This window comes from Podarcis liolepis (genome assembly GCF_965112155.1).
Source record: "Podarcis liolepis genome assembly, chromosome: 3".
NCBI classification, from domain to species: Eukaryota; Metazoa; Chordata; class Lepidosauria; order Squamata; family Lacertidae; genus Podarcis; species Podarcis liolepis.
In genome coordinates this window covers 39,296,652-39,306,008 of record NC_139557.1, presented here as the reverse complement: position 1 = coordinate 39,306,008, position 9,357 = coordinate 39,296,652, and the positions used below count along the sequence as shown (strand labels likewise).

The 9,357-nt window shown below is 42.0% G+C and overlaps 1 long non-coding RNA gene across 1 annotated transcript; it reads left to right on the top strand.

Moving 5' to 3' along the window:
- Positions 1-374: 374 nt before the first annotated feature.
- Positions 375-8,287, top strand: LOC310704227. The gene is made up of 4 exons (XR_014524661.1): positions 375-3,232; positions 3,317-3,411; positions 4,688-7,316; positions 7,759-8,287. It is a non-coding gene; the product is annotated as an uncharacterized lncRNA (long non-coding RNA).
- Positions 8,288-9,357: the final 1,070 nt, after the last annotated feature.

Sequence of the window (9,357 nt, the reverse complement as noted above, 5' to 3'; positions counted from 1 at the left end):
GGATTCGAACCACCGACCTTCTGATCGGCAAGTCCTAGGCTCTGTGGTTTAACCCACAGCGCCACCCACGTTAGACTCCAATTCCCATCAGCCCCAACCAGCATGACACATGGTTAGGGATGATGGAAGTTGTAGGGGTGATGGAAGTTGTAATCCACAAACATCTGGAGGGCTAAACTGCTTTATAGTGCATTATCAACACATAACAACCTAGTTGATATTTGATTTAAATTATATCATGGCTTGTTTTAGAAATACTGGTTGATAATCTTGCCACAGGCTGAAGGCAGTTCTTTTCCCAGGAATATCTTTCATGGTTGCTCTGTTGTTGCTTCTCCCTTGTGGCTGATCGTTTGCGTAATGTCTTCAGTCCCACAGGACTGGAGTGGTTTATCGTGCATATTTGAACCACTGACCCAGAGAAGGCTGTGCTAGTACAGCAAAGCATTGCACCATACTAGAACAGCATTAACAATATGTAAATATTTTGTTCCCAAGTTTAGGCAACTAAAACCTGCCAAAAGAGAAGCAATGCATTTTTTTTATTTTTTTTGGCGAGGGATTTAAGTACTCCTGTATAGAATAGTATTCATAAATAATCCTTGCACACAGAAACGCACCCTTTTTTTGTTTCCATGTAAAAGCATTTCATCTCTCTCTCGTGTATGTGTTTCTGTAACTATTTTTGTAAAGCTTTGCTTAAGTTGTTGCTTCAGTTGTCTGTACGCTGCTCAAGAGATACTTTGATTATAGTAAGCAGTATAGAAATTAAATAATCAAGATGCGGGGAGCCTGTAGCCCTCCAGATGTTTATACCTCCCATTATCCCTGACCTTCCATGATTCATGATAGGAGTCCAGAAACAGCTGAGAGGCTGCAGGTTCCTCAGCCTTGCCTTTTGTGAACTGCTTGCACTCTAAAAATGAGTGCAGCCTGGTCACAAGTTTACCATCTCATCTGTGCTTTGGTGATAACCATATCTTAAGTTTCAATACCTTTTTCCCTCTTGATTTGGATCTACTTGACACTGGTGTGGAATCTCTCTGTCTTGACACCTGGGTAAGACATTGATCTGTTTGGCAGGAGAAAAGGTATGCCTATTCCACATTATTGCAACCTGCTTCGCTTTTTGCCTACACCTAAATTGACAAATCGGGTACATGTGCAGCTAAATGTATGATAAATTAAGCAAATGTAAAACTGGTTCTTCTAAGTGCTGATGCATGTGGAACACTTGACTGCTCAGACTTTTTTTGGGGGGGTTGTATTTGGAAAAATAATGAATAGACACTGTCAATCTTCATATTATTTGCGTCACCTGTGCCCATCAACTGCATTGACTTCTTCCAAGCAATCTGAACACTGCAGCAGCACAGCCTGTTCAGTTCTTACTTATCCGCAGTTTCCTCGGCAACCAACAAGCAATCCCAGAAACAGATTCCACACAATGGCAAGAAACCAAAAAAAAAAAACCCTCCTAAGCAACACTTTCAGTTCTTTGGCAGCTCTATTTTTAATGTTAGAAATGAAAACTCTCTCAAGATACCATTCTTTGAAGTACCATAGTGGAGAACCCATAATACTAAAAAGAGCCAATGGCAGTGGGGTGGGATGTTATCTCTAATGCCAGTCCTTCTTAAGAGGACAGAGGAACCTATTGTGCAAGAAAAAGGCATTTTTTTGTATTTGTAAATAGCATGAAAATGAACTCCCTCCTCTGCTGTCATGCTTTATAAAGTAGATTCCATCTGTGGTTTTTATCCTTGGTTCCTGATTTACTAACATTTTAGGTCGGAAAAAGGTTGGCCACAAAAGGCCAGGTTGCCCTGCCCCGCCCCTTCCTTAGTTCTCATGTGTTTAATTTTCTGACACTTTTTGAGGCTGGAACAGGAACAGTCCTAAGTTCTTTTCTGCAAATTATGAAGATGAATATATTCTTGATGTGCAAATATTTGATGTCATTTCAATAGATATTTCACATTACAGTGGTACCTCTGGTTACGTACTTAATTCGTTCCGGAGGTCCGTTCTTAACCTGAAAATGTTCTTAACCTGAAGCACCACTTTAGTTAATGGGGCCTCCCGCTGCTGCTGTGCCGCTGGAGCACAATTTCTGTTCCCATCCTGAAGCAAAGTTCTTAACCTGAAGCACTATTTCTGGGTTAGCGGAGTCTGTAACCTGAAGCGTTTGTAACTCGAGGTACCACTGTAGTTGACTTCGGCAGATCTACTGAATTAGTCTCTTCTTGTTTCCGAACTGTTTCCATAACAGCTGTTAATTATAAGAATAATTATTTAACATAATTTGTGCCTGTGTTTGTTTTTACACCCTTCCTTCCTTGTGACACAACTACTTAGATTGTAAGTGACCAGGGACATTCTTATTTTATTTGACTGAATGTAAGCTGGGAGCCTTTGAGGGTGAAGAACTGAGTAAAATGCCTATAGTAATAATTCATTCATTTGCATGTGCAGTAAGATACCATGTAATGTGCAGCCTGGCATTTCCCACACAGGCATAAGTAACTTTATTTACATGCCACATTTTCCACAAATTGTGCTTGAAGTGCTTCACATAATTTAGAAAATTCAAGTACATCAGTAGGCGCAATACATAATTTTACCTCTACAGTGTAATGTTTGACAGTTCAACACCAATTCATTTCAAAGTACAAAAAATGATTAAATAAGTATAAAACGGGTAGATAACAAAGTAGGTATCCTCCAGAATTAGACTATAGCATCCATCAGCCCCAGCCAGCATGGCCAATAATCAGGAATGATGGGAATTGTAATAAAACAATATCTGTGGGGTGGGGGGGCACTATGTTGGGTACTCCGGTATAAAACATGGCAGTAGGTCAGTTAACAATGCCCAATACCAACAGCATCCACATTATATGCACCCTAAGTCATCCATTCAGTTCATATTAAGAATGCTGCAAATAAGAGACAGCCCAAATCAATTACCCTTAGCAACAGTTACCAACCAAACAAGGCCAAATGTACTGCTGAACAACGAAAAGGCCCACTGTTGTCCTAGATCAGGGTTTCCCAAACTTGTGTCTCTAGCTGTTCTTTGACTACAATTCCCATCACCCCTGACCACTGGTCCTGCTAGCGAGGGATGATGGGAGTTGTTGTCCCAAAACAGCTGCCCAAGAGGAGAGGTTCCATCAACAGAGAGACATCCTCTTCTCAGCAAAGACCCTTGCCTTGAGCAACTGCTGAGGTATGTTTTGAGCTATTAATAAGCCTATTGTAGAACGCCATTTGAGCTCAAAGAACTAAACTTCTTCAGTTTTAAAACCAACAGAGCGCAAATGATTGTAGGGCAAGCAAGTTCAGCCAGAAGAACAGGAGTTTTCAGCAATATGTCGTGGCGGGAGGAGCCTTCAGCCACAATCCCTGGTATGAGGCAAGTGTGCCCCTCGTCTTTGAAAGAAAGACGCTTGTGCAGTTAACCATGAGGCATACTTGCGTTTCGAAGGAAGATTTTGTTCTGCTCATGAGGCTCTTGTTTCAGCCATGCCTGACAGGAATCACTTCTAGAAGAAAGTGGTATTTTTAGGTTGAGGTATAATGAGATCCTTCCTTGCTTTCGGCATAATTGTTAAGAAATATACATTTTGTGTGTGTGTACAAAATTGGATAGAAATGCTGACAGGCTGGCGTTCATAGCTGCTGACACAAACTTTCTGAGCATAGGCCATACACATTCTGCTGACACCAACACTCTCCTTGGGAACAGCTGGCAATGCCTGCTGATCCCTTCCCTCAGAGCACATCCCAGCCATTGACTATGTAGATGGTTTTAAAGTATCAGCCCTAATTTATTCATTACCTGAAGTAGTGAAAATCTTAAGGCAAAATGTCCCTACATCTCTTAATTGCATTCCTAAGCACTTTCCCCTGCTCTTAACATGCCAACATCACTGTGATGTGGGGAAGAATTATCATGTACAATCCTTCCAGTGTGGTTGACTCACAATATAGGTTTGTATTGTGACTCTATTTACACATGAGTTATATTCATTGGACTGAATAATTCCATTTAAAAACTGGTCCAATGTTGAAACCTTATGGATGGGGCACAACAGTTCTGGACTTAATTTGGTTGCCTAATATGCAGCAAATGAGAATAAACAAACATGCTGTGATCAAGTGAAGGCCTTTTCAATCAGCATTGATTTCATTAGATGGGTTTAGAGGTAGAATACAGATTAGTATTAACCTGTCCTTGCCTTAATTTAAGGCCAAACTTATAATTTGCTGTATTATTCTACAATAAATGGAAATTGAGTATTTTGGTTCCCCCCCCCTGTGTAGTCCACACTCAGTCTAGATCTATTGCATTTAATGTTTTATTTTATTTTTCCTCTGAAAAGTGCTTCTTGAGAAACTGGTTTCGTTCCAAAAATAAAAACTCATTGCAAATTGATTCTGCATTACCCTACAGAGTGTACATTAGAAAGCAAATGAAAACAGATGTAGGCAGATGTATTCACACCTGCTCAATGACATGGATGGGCATATACCAAAATCACAACCGCAATGTCCTTCATTCACTAGGGACATGTGCAGGGAGGAAAAAAGGCATAGGTGTTCAAATGCATATCAAGTAGGCATACCTACCCACCCAGTGGAGCTGAAATGGATATGCTCTTTCTCTCTATGTATTATCCAGGTGCTTTTTGTTTACCGAAAGAAAATTGTAAATGGCTGAAGTTTGAGGACCCTACTTACTATTCTGCAGAGGACAATGTCCTAGAACGACTACATTATAGGTCTACTTCCCTGTAAATTTTGTCAGGAAAATGCACCTGGGGTGTAATTTCTTCCCCAAAGGTCTGGGTTAGTGTTAATCCCAAAGTAAAATACTGCTTTAAAACGTTACTATACTTGTATCTTGCTGAAGTTTTTTTAATACACACACACGCATACAGCCTTCAATTTCATTCATGAAGGTACCATACCTTTTCCTCAATGTTTGCTCCCTTGAGTCGAATGAGATTGATTCTTCTCACCTTGCGTTGAGCAATACTTTTAAGTAATGGTAACTGCAGGGATTTGGTTTCTATTCCCCAATATTAAGAACATGTATAATAATATAAAATATGGCCAGTAGGTCAAACATCAGCTTGTGAACTATTCAATAAAATTGTAATTTATTTCAATATTCTTAAGGAAAAATAAATGAGAGTTCCCTGTTCCAGACAAATTCCCAGACATTAATGCTTCCTCTACCCATGGGCCCTGATATATTTCCCCCTCAGCAATGGGAGCCCTCCTTGTGAAACACTTCCTATACAGAAGCTCACTGGGCCCACTTAATCACCTTTCACAGCTTGGCAAAAACCTGACTGCTTAGATGTATTTGACTGCCGTGTCTATTAATTTTTAATCTTTGCTATTTATGTTTTGGGAGGGAGCTAGCTATGGGTTGTATCTTAAGTTCTCCTCAAAGTTGACCACATGAGTCCATTAATTTTAATGGGTCTTCTCTGAGTCGAATGTTTGTTGGCGGGGGGGGGGGGGGCGAGCCCCTGCGCCAATCTTGAGGGGTCAGAGGAGGCTGAGTGCGAGAGAGAAGGAGCTGCCTAGCCATTGAAACTGCACCGTGCTGGGCTGTGCACTCAGCTTCCTCCCAAACAATGTGTGTGTGCTGTGGCCTGACGCCACTGCCAGCCCCCTGCCTGCAAACATGCCTAGACCGCCTTGGTCTGCGCTGCCACCCACCCGCAAGTGTGCCCAGGCCACCTTGGTGGGCTGCATCATTGGGAGGAAGCGTCTTTCAACTGGTTGGTTGGTTGTTTTTTTGGTCACTGGTCAAGTGTTTTGAGAAATAAAAGGCTGCAAAAGACTTCCAGTGATAGGCTGGAATCACTCAGAGGTCTACTCTTACACAACATGGACCCTTAGGCCTGTGAGGGGAAGGGGGAGCAGCAAAGCATGAGGAATTATGGGTAGCGGTAGCAACTGGGAAGGCAGCTACAGAAGGGCTCTCATAATTCGTGCAGACTTCAGTGCTAAAGTAGGACGGAATTAGTACTGATTTAGAGTAGGGCAGTGTAAATGTGGTGACTGATTGGAATTATTGTTTCTTTCAAGGTGGCCTGTAAGCATACACAGTTACTGCCATAATGTAATTATCCTAATGAAGGCATTGGATCACTTTTACTACTGGATTATCTATTTTATACGTACAGCTGGGATGTATTACCCTGAGTGGAGAGGAGACGTTTGTTAAATTGATTCGGCAGACTCATTTTATGTATTCTTAGTATAAGAGCTTCAGCTCTGATTAATAGGCCACGTGCAGTTGCCATCTTAAGTTTCAATACCAAATAATTTGTGACGCTGCTTATTCAATGAGGGAAGTTTTCAAAATGCCACCTGCTATGTTCCTTTAAGCCTTTCAATGGCAAGCTATTCTGAAGCACTCTAAAATGAAAATGTATTTACTTTCCCCATGCAAATCTGAGAATGAGGCACTTATTTCCCCTCCCCCATTTTGTTCACTCAGCTTCTGTTTGCATGTGTTGCAGATATAAGTTTGTGCTGTCTCTTATCAAATTAGGCTGAGTTCTGGACTAACCCATCAGATTGGTCCTCTTTGCCAACAACCTTTATATTTTAACATGGCAAAAAATAATATAGCATATTATTTTAAATACACACACAACTGTTTGTGGGCTATTTAATCCAGATTTTTAACAAATTGTCTGGAGTCTGTACCCCAGTATAACTATCACAAGATTGCTGAGCTTTCTACAGAACCTTTTCATATGGATTATTCATAAGAAAGAAGGCATAGATGTTTGCAGCCGTCTCTTCTGGCCCTTTATTCGTCAGGTGGCATCTTGTCTTCAAGTCTGATGTTTCTGCTATTAAAATACCAGGCTAGTGCACAGTAAGACCCCTCATTCATGATTGAGCACCATGTGGGGTGGGGAGGAGTCACTGTTGAGGAAGCATGCATGAGAAGATTGTGGTGTAAGGGTATCTTCGCATACAAGTGATACATTTTCTGTTGCTTCCTCCAGTAGCTGTAAATCTGCATTGGCCAGAATGCTCATTTGCATTACAAATACCCACTCCTCAGCTTTTCTCCTTAGCAGAGGTTAACAATAATAGTATCTCAAAAGTGACTTGGAGTCTTGCGTGTCGAAACAGGTAACTGGTGCCATCCCAGAACGCCTGCAGCACTATCATTTTTTGCATTTTTGTGAAGGATTTTACTTATTGTATGTAAGCTACTCTGGGAGCCAATCTTACCTGAAATACATGGTACAAGTATGATCTTAAGAACATATGTATCTTTCAGGGAACTGACATCGGAGCTAGAGGCGGAGGGAAGGCTCTCAAATGATGCTGGAGAAGGGCCCAGCAGGGAGAGAGGCAGCTCAGCAGATGGGGAAGCAAATCAGCGCAACACCAGGGATAAAGGGGGGGGGGCAGATGGGGGAATCGGCGAGAGGGCTCCAGGACTCTTCACCAGACACCAGCGGGGAGAGCACGGGTCCTCCGCTACCCACGCCCTCCCTGTGCAGAAGACTTCCGCGCAGGGAAAGTAGGAGGAGAATTGGCGTCAAACAACTTTTATGTTGGAAAAGGTTTAAGAAACGCCCACTGACGGATTCTGCTAGCGACTGAGGCAGCCACGAAGTGAAGGGCTGTCCAGACAGAAAGGTTTAACCAGGCAACATAGCCAGGAGAGGCAGCAACTTACGCACGAGCAACCCATACTCATTACAGTATCTAATAAAGCAAAGTTAGGGGGGTGTTGAATTAAAACAAAGTTTAGGGAGGTGGTACTGTTCTTCAGAAAATAACTACTTTTCAGAGAATCAAAACTGCTAAATTGCTTCAATTCAATGCATGTGCTCCTATAACTGCACACAAATGAAGTAATGTTTGCTTAGTAGGGGAAGAGACTTAGCTCCAGGCAACCTTGTGTACACTGAGAAATCAAGTCCCTCACTTGTTACATTTTGATAGATTTAATCATTCATCTTTAGAAATAGCGATAGAAGCATGCGGAGACTTGACAAAGTTTGCTGGTGGCTCAAATCAATGCCAATGTCTGTGGCAAAATAGATTCAACGTCCACTTGTTAGAGTATCTGTTTTTGTAGAAACTGTGCAGAAGTGAAGGGAGCTGGGAGGGGTGGTATGCTGTGCTTCGAAACCTGCGCTGAGAGTGAAGGAAGGCCTGTGAAGAAAAAAATCAAAGTGTCTTGGAGATGCTAATCCCAAGTACACCAAAAGCAAGTTTTGCTTAGGTTTTTTAAAAAAATAAAATAAAAATGCATCTGTAGTCACTTTACATATGTTGCGTGCCATCCCAATCTCCAAGCGGTGGAAGATTCCAAGTGTTCCAGACATGCTTACCCAGGATCCATGTTTCCTTTTGGAAATGAGGCACAGCAGAGACTGTGGTATCTTTAGGATATATGGTTTCTTTACAGACATGCATATAACCTGGCCTGCAATGGAGGGCATCACAGCAACAACACTCCAGTAGGGTCTTGCTTCTTCCATAGGTACAGCTCTGGATTCAAACCTGCATCAGCCATGGCTCTGACCCTCTCCTCAGCTTGCCGCCTTTAATGGACTGCCACCTTTTCCCTCCCAGCCACATTCCAGCCAACTCTGAATACTGACTTTTGTTCTTCTAATTAACTCTGAGCAGAGGGAGAGGTTCCACCCACTTGCTGTCTGGCAAAGATGTTGCCTTCTTAAGGGGTCATTACCTTCCCTTTCTTAATGGCTCGTCTCCCAGGCAATTCAATAGAATCTGTGCTGAATCCAGGAATTAGAAGGGAGATCCAGGCATTCAGCCTACCACCCACAAAACCCCTCATAACACTTAATAATAACTTGAGAACAAGAAACAGTTACACACATGAACAGAAAGAGGCTGGAGTTTACACAGTTAAGGCAGACACTGGGTTACAGACATTAAAACTGCACTGTTGAGCATTTTCCAAAGTCCCTCCAGAAAGAAGCGTGGTGTCCTGGCTCCCTGGGATGAGACACATAAACTCAGATGCTGATGGTTTTCAAAAGCTTTAATGCTCAAATCCATACAATGCATATGCAAATCACCAGTCAAAGACACAACAGGCAGTATTCATCAAGGAACACGAAGCTGGCCACAACTATTGCCATAGTTGCTCTCAAACATCATTCTCTACTGCTTTATTTCAACAGAAAACAATTGTCTTTCTAAGCTTCCATTACATCTGTAAAGTGACATTCAGGAAAGCTGAACTGTCAAATGAATATTGTCTCCCCTGTGTGGTTAAGTTGTCGTCTGCCTGCTGGGATGAATTTGCCAACTGCTTTTGTGGAG